At 46.1% G+C, this 6065-nt stretch overlaps 1 pseudogene; it reads left to right on the top strand.

Moving 5' to 3' along the window:
• Positions 1-4220: 4220 nt before the first annotated feature.
• On the top strand, positions 4221-5763 carry LOC118576191 (annotated as a pseudogene).
• Positions 5764-6065: the final 302 nt, after the last annotated feature.

The raw sequence follows: 6065 nt of genomic DNA, 5'->3' as shown, positions 1-6065 counted from the left end.
TAGGTGACACAACTACTATACTAATTATAATATTGTGAGTCCTACTCCTGTCAATTAACATGCAACCTACCTAGTGCACAATCACAGGTCTTCACTGTGAAACAAGCAAACAGCTCTTCCACACCAACTTAGGGTGAACATTTGACATTACTAACTTGCATTGGCCTGTCATGCACAACACAACACATAACACATAATTTAAAAAGAGACCTCAAAATCCTGCACCTTCCAGGCACTTCCTAAAACTGCACGAAAACGAAGCATGCGCTCGCAGTGTGGCTCGCCATGTCAGTAGGCACAGAACTAAGAACTCCCATCAAGACTCTGGCTGTTGGCGTTGTGTCATCGCTCTTCTCGAGCCAACGTCAGGATAATAGGGCTTAGAGTGGATCTCACGAGCCACCCCCTGTGGGCATGACGCAATGGGTGACCCAGCCACTTCACAACTGTCCTGTAACTTTCAGTTCCAGCAAATGCAAGAGCACTATCGTTATATGTGGCGTACCCCAGGCAGATCAACACACGATGTCTCGATCGACATGCGGACCACACAAGAAGAGCAGAGAGTCATGAAGCGAAATCATAGACATATTAGTCCTCACTTCTTGCGTTAACATCCACACATATAATAATCCCAATGAATCAAGATTGGTCTCCAAAGATAGGTGAGACTAGATACACGACGTTATATAGTTAAATTGACTAACGTAGCGGTAAATGACTCCATGTCCCATGTAGGCTGAGATGGTTGACGTGGACATTGGCCATTAGTAAGTGGGAATGGTCTTCTATTTGTTTGACACGAAAACTATCCAAGATCCTAAAGATGTTCCCTATCTTTGTATTGTACTCTTGGATTTAAGGCCCACTTCTCTCTCTATGGTGATAATCGAGAAAGCCAAGCAAAGACCCATCCTCGGCATTTGAAAGAGAAATCATGGGATTGCTGCCCGATGAAATTCCCAACAGTTAAGGCTGAGTTTTCGAAGAGGGGGCCGAGCCATGAGGAGTACAACGTGTCAAGAGGGGCCTTCTGGCTTGAGGCAACAATACCTACCACACATAGCATCATGAACCGTTATATTTCCAGAATCCCCACTAGTTAAAGAGGAAATGACTATATATGATATATATATAGACTCTTATGATTGTACATTTACATAGAGATAAACTGCCAGATCAGCTAATGCGGCTTTGTTTAATAAAGAATACAATAATTATCACAAACCACAACCTTAGAAAGCGCTAATCATACCTTCGCACTTATATGAAAGTGTATATGCCTTATGAGACAATATCAACTATGTAAAGGCACTGGGGCCCACAGGGGTCTCCCGGAAATCACTATTATATATAAATGTGAAGGAATGAGAGGACTTTGGAGTAGTGGTCCTAAATGGGAATATCCTCATCAAACCCCTGCTCCCGTCCTTCTTCATACCGGCCTTCCAGCAGCCATACTAGGTGGTATGTATGAAAAGAGTTAGATTACGCAACTAGACGCACCGGGTTGATGTGATTTCAGCCTTCGAGTTCTGAGACAATCCTTGTACTCGTGTTGGGAATCAGGATCTTCACTAAAGGTTTGCTTAAGACAGGGGTACTGTCAGAACCAACCAGTATGCCTAGTCAGGATTATAACATCAATCCTTCTGCCCTCAAGACTCCCGAGTAGTGCGTCATAGGAATTCAGATCACAGACGCTTGTAACTTCCAGGCCTGGGTTCACAGAGTTCTTAAACCCGGGACAAGGTGGGATATCTTGATTTAAAACAACTAAAATAATTCCTGTATAAGGCTCCTAAAAACAGCCTTTCCCTCAAAAACTTCCAGCAAAAGTGACCACAGCTGAGAAAGTACAAGAACAAGGAGGAGGCTAAGGAGAGAAACAAGAGAGTAGAACCGTCTGATAGCAGCATGTTCAGGAGGATATGCTCAGATTTCCTAGGAATAACTCAAAATGTCCTTATGAGTGTGTGTGACCCGGCCTGTAGCTCAAACTCAGCTCCTGAGGGGCAGAAGGGTATCGATGAGTTCAAAGTGCCAGTGCCCTGGACTATATGAGACCCTGAGCAAATCAAAACACACACACACACTCAACACACAACACTCACACACTCACACACACGTACATAAAAAAATAACAACAGTGAAGCAATTAACAAACTCCTGGATAGACAGGTCCGTTCGGGGCTGAGAGCACAGTGCAGGATGTTCCATTGACAGATCAACAGTGTGATCACAGGATAAGGTCATTGACAGACTCAATGCTGTGATGCAAGAGGATAATTCCATTGACATATCAAACAATGTGATCACAGGATGGTTCCATTGACAGATCAACAGTGTGATCACAGGATGGTTCCATTGACAGATCAACAGTGTGATCACAGGATGGTTCCATTGACAGATCAACAGTGTGATCACAGGATGGTTCCATTGACAGATCAACAGTGTGATCACAGGATGGTTCCATTGACAGATCAACATGTGATCACAGGATGGTTCCATTGACAGATCAACAGTGTGATCACAGGTTGGTCCATTGACAGTCAACAGAGTGATCACAGGATGTGTAGGAGGAGAAGTAACACAGCAGGTAAAGTCACCAGGTGGTTGAGAGGCCACCATGGAAATTAGTGAGAAGACAGACAGACAGGTGCCAGCATCCCTGGATAGAGGAGGTGGAAGAGGAAGAGGAGGAGGAGGAGGAGGAGGAGGAGGAGGAGGAGGAGGAGGAGGAAGGTTTGAGGACAATCAGCAATCAGGAGAAGAGATCGGACTCTCCACTATGAGAAAACAAACATCTCTCACATCATTCCAGAAGCTGCACAGGAGGTGCTGCCCCAGAGAGGACACACTTCAGTGGAAGCCAAACAGGGGAAGGAATCCCCCAGCCAGTAAGGGCTGAGAAGGGCTGAGCTCATTACAGGTGTGGGGGGACAAGACAGGCTATGGTGGGGACAGAAGTACAGACACAGTGTTGGGAAGTCAGAGTGTAGGGGAGCAAAGCAGAGTCCATCTCCCATGTGTTGCTGTTAAAGGACACTGGGTGGGGAACAGGCTGGATTTCACCTGAGTTCTATGATGGGTTGCTATGAAATATGGTGGCTGCTTCAGCTTCCTGTTCCTCTGAGGGGTGAGGAAGTATCCAGTCCCAGCCTCAAGCTCCTGTGGCCTGGAATTGTCTGCTGTGATGCTTTCCACTCTACTTGAGAGGCTGAGGCAGGAGGATGGCAAGTGAAATTCAATGAGATCTCATCTCAAAGCAGTAATTAGAGAAAAGTAGGCTAGAGAGATATCTCCATAGTTAGGAGCACTTGCTGCTCTTTCAGAGGGCCCACAGGGAGGCTTACAGCCATGCATAGCTCCAGTTCTGGGAGATCCATCACCCTCTCAGCCTCTGTTAGCACCACATGCATATGTGCATTCTAGCAAAACACTCGCACATATAAAATAAAAATTTAAATCAAAAAAATTATAAGATGGGATGGGGCTGTAGTTCAGTGGTAAGATGCTTAGCTGGTGTGCTCAAGGCCTAGAATCAATTCTCAGTGACCTGAATCCACAACACACATGCACACACACACATCACAGAGCTGGGGATGTGGCTCAGTGTGACTTCCTTAAAGTGCATAAAACCCTGGGTTTGTTCTCAAATACAGGAAAATCAAACTAAATTAAACAAACAAGATAAAGTATATAATATAGCCAGGTAGTGGTGTTATATGCCTTTAATCTTTTAAATTTAAAAGGGGCTAAAGGATCTTTAGGGCTTCATGTCAGTCTGGTCTACAGAACAAGTTCTAGGACAACCAGGGTTACACAGAAGGACCCTGTCTCAAAAAACAAAACAAGGCAGTCTTGGGTTTCTGCTTGTTCTGCTGCTGTGAGGACAGTGGGCGACCGCGGCTAAGGGAAGAGAAAGACGTGGCAGCACGCGGGAATCCGAGACAGTGTCATCGGTTCGATTTGGGGATATTTCCTGCCCAAAAAATTCCTGGAAAATTGACTAGTATTAAGTGCGTAATAGCTTGGAACTCAGTGAGGACACAGATGTTCCTGTTGAGAGCAACCAGCTAATGATTATGTTGTAAAGAAGATGTCTGTGGTTGAGTTGTCATTGGAAGAGTGAGTCTATTTCAAGAGCACTTGGAGCTGGTCTTCACCTTGAGGAAGCAGTGGCTTATTCCAAAAAGCCACTTCTGGCCTGAAAATTGACCCGGCATGCCTAATCCGGGAGAAGACTGCTCTTTTTATTTCTATTCTACATGCACCAAAGGTGACAGCTGCCCTTTCCGTCACTGGGAAGCTGCACTAGGAAATGAAACTGATGCACACTATGGCAAGAAGGTCGTTGTTTTCGACGGGTGTGCAGATATCGCCACATGGAAATTGATAAAAAACGAAGTGAAATTCCTTGTTATTGGGAAAATCAGCCAGTGGGATGTCAGAAACTAAACTGTGCTTTCCATCCCAACAGAGGTCGTTACATTGATGGACTGTTCCTACCTCCAAGCAGAACTGTGTTACCCACTGTGCCTGGGTTGCAAGAAGAAGTAAAGGCTAGCCAGCTCACAGTTCAACAGAACAAATTGTCAGTCCAATCAAATCCCTCCCCTCACCTGTGGAGTGTGATGAAAGTGGAAAGTTCAGAGAATGTCCCTAGCCCTACACATCCACCCGTCGTAATCAATGCTGCCATGATGATGAAGACGATGATGATCAGTTTTCTGAGGAGGTTGATGAAAGCGAAACACCTGCCCTGCAGCCAACTCCTGAAGTTCATAATGGACTACGACTGGTTTCTGCCCGGAGACCTGGAGTCGGTGGAAAGCAAGGTGAATGTTTGAATTTTGGAATAAAAACTCTTGAGGAAATTAAATCAAAAGAAATGAAGGAAAAACCCAAGAAGCAAGGGGAAAGCTCCTCAGGAGTTGCCAGCGCTTCACATGAGCCTCAGTCTAATCCAGGCCCTGAAAAGGAGAACCTTCGCCCTGTGGTGAGGACAGTAACTCTGTCAAGCAAACAAGAAGAGCCCTGGATTAGACTGAGTCTTCCTGAGAGCCTGGGACAACGGAAATTTTCAGTAGGTGGTGACAGTGATCCCCATTAAAGCGAAGCCTTGCACAGAGGCTGGGAAAAAAGGTGGAAGCTCCAGAAATTAACCTTGATAAAGCACCAAAGAAAGAGAGAGGTAACAAAGCTGGTGAGATCCACGTGAAGACATTGGAAGAAATTCTTCTTGACAGAGCCAGTCAGAAACGGGGAGAATTGCAAACCCATATGAAAACAGAAGAGCCTTCCTGGACTGACGAGTCTTCATCAGGAACCAAAAGTTCTTCCTCAGTGCGGATCAAAACCTTCTGTGAGGTCCTGGCAGAAAAGAAGCATCGGCAGCAGGAAATGGAGAGACAGAAATCCAAAAAGGACGCAGGTTGCCCCAAGTTGACAGCAGATACTGATGTGAAGAAGACAGCGAGTCTGTTACCTGTTGCTGTCAGCAAAGGACAACCTGAGGAGCCTGCAGGAAGAGCCAGATCTATGCAGGAGGTGCATATCAAGACGCTAGAGGAGATCAAACTGGAGGAGGCCCTGAGGGTACAGCGAAGCTCTGAGAGCAGTGCCAGCTCCCGCCCTCACGCTGAGGCTATTCCTGGGGCAAAGAGGCTGCTCCACATCACCAAAAGAGCAGGTGCTAAAGAAGAGAGAAACCTCGAGCTCGAAGGCAGTGAAATTGCTTCTCAGAGCAGTGTGATATGACTGATATGGGAGTGCCCGGCCCACTGTGGGCTATGCCACAGCTAGGCAGTGCTCCTGGGGTGTCTCAGAAGGTAGACTGAGCAAGTCAGGATGAGCAAGCCAGGAAGCAGTGTTCCTCATTGTATTTGCTTCAGTTCCCACCTCCAGGATCCTGCCTCCAGGTCCTGCTCTGAATCCCTTTGATGATGGATGGTGATGTGGAAGTGTAAGATGAAATACACCCTTTCTCTGCCATGTTTACTTTGATGATTATAGCAATAAATAAGACTGAGGGACACATGGGCCTCACAGAGGGACCAGAA

Source organism: Onychomys torridus, unplaced genomic scaffold (assembly GCF_903995425.1).
Source record: "Onychomys torridus unplaced genomic scaffold, mOncTor1.1, whole genome shotgun sequence".
Taxonomy (NCBI): domain Eukaryota; kingdom Metazoa; phylum Chordata; class Mammalia; order Rodentia; family Cricetidae; genus Onychomys; species Onychomys torridus.
The sequence above is the reverse complement of the archived record's forward strand: the minus strand, read 5'-3'. Positions and strand labels throughout refer to the sequence as shown.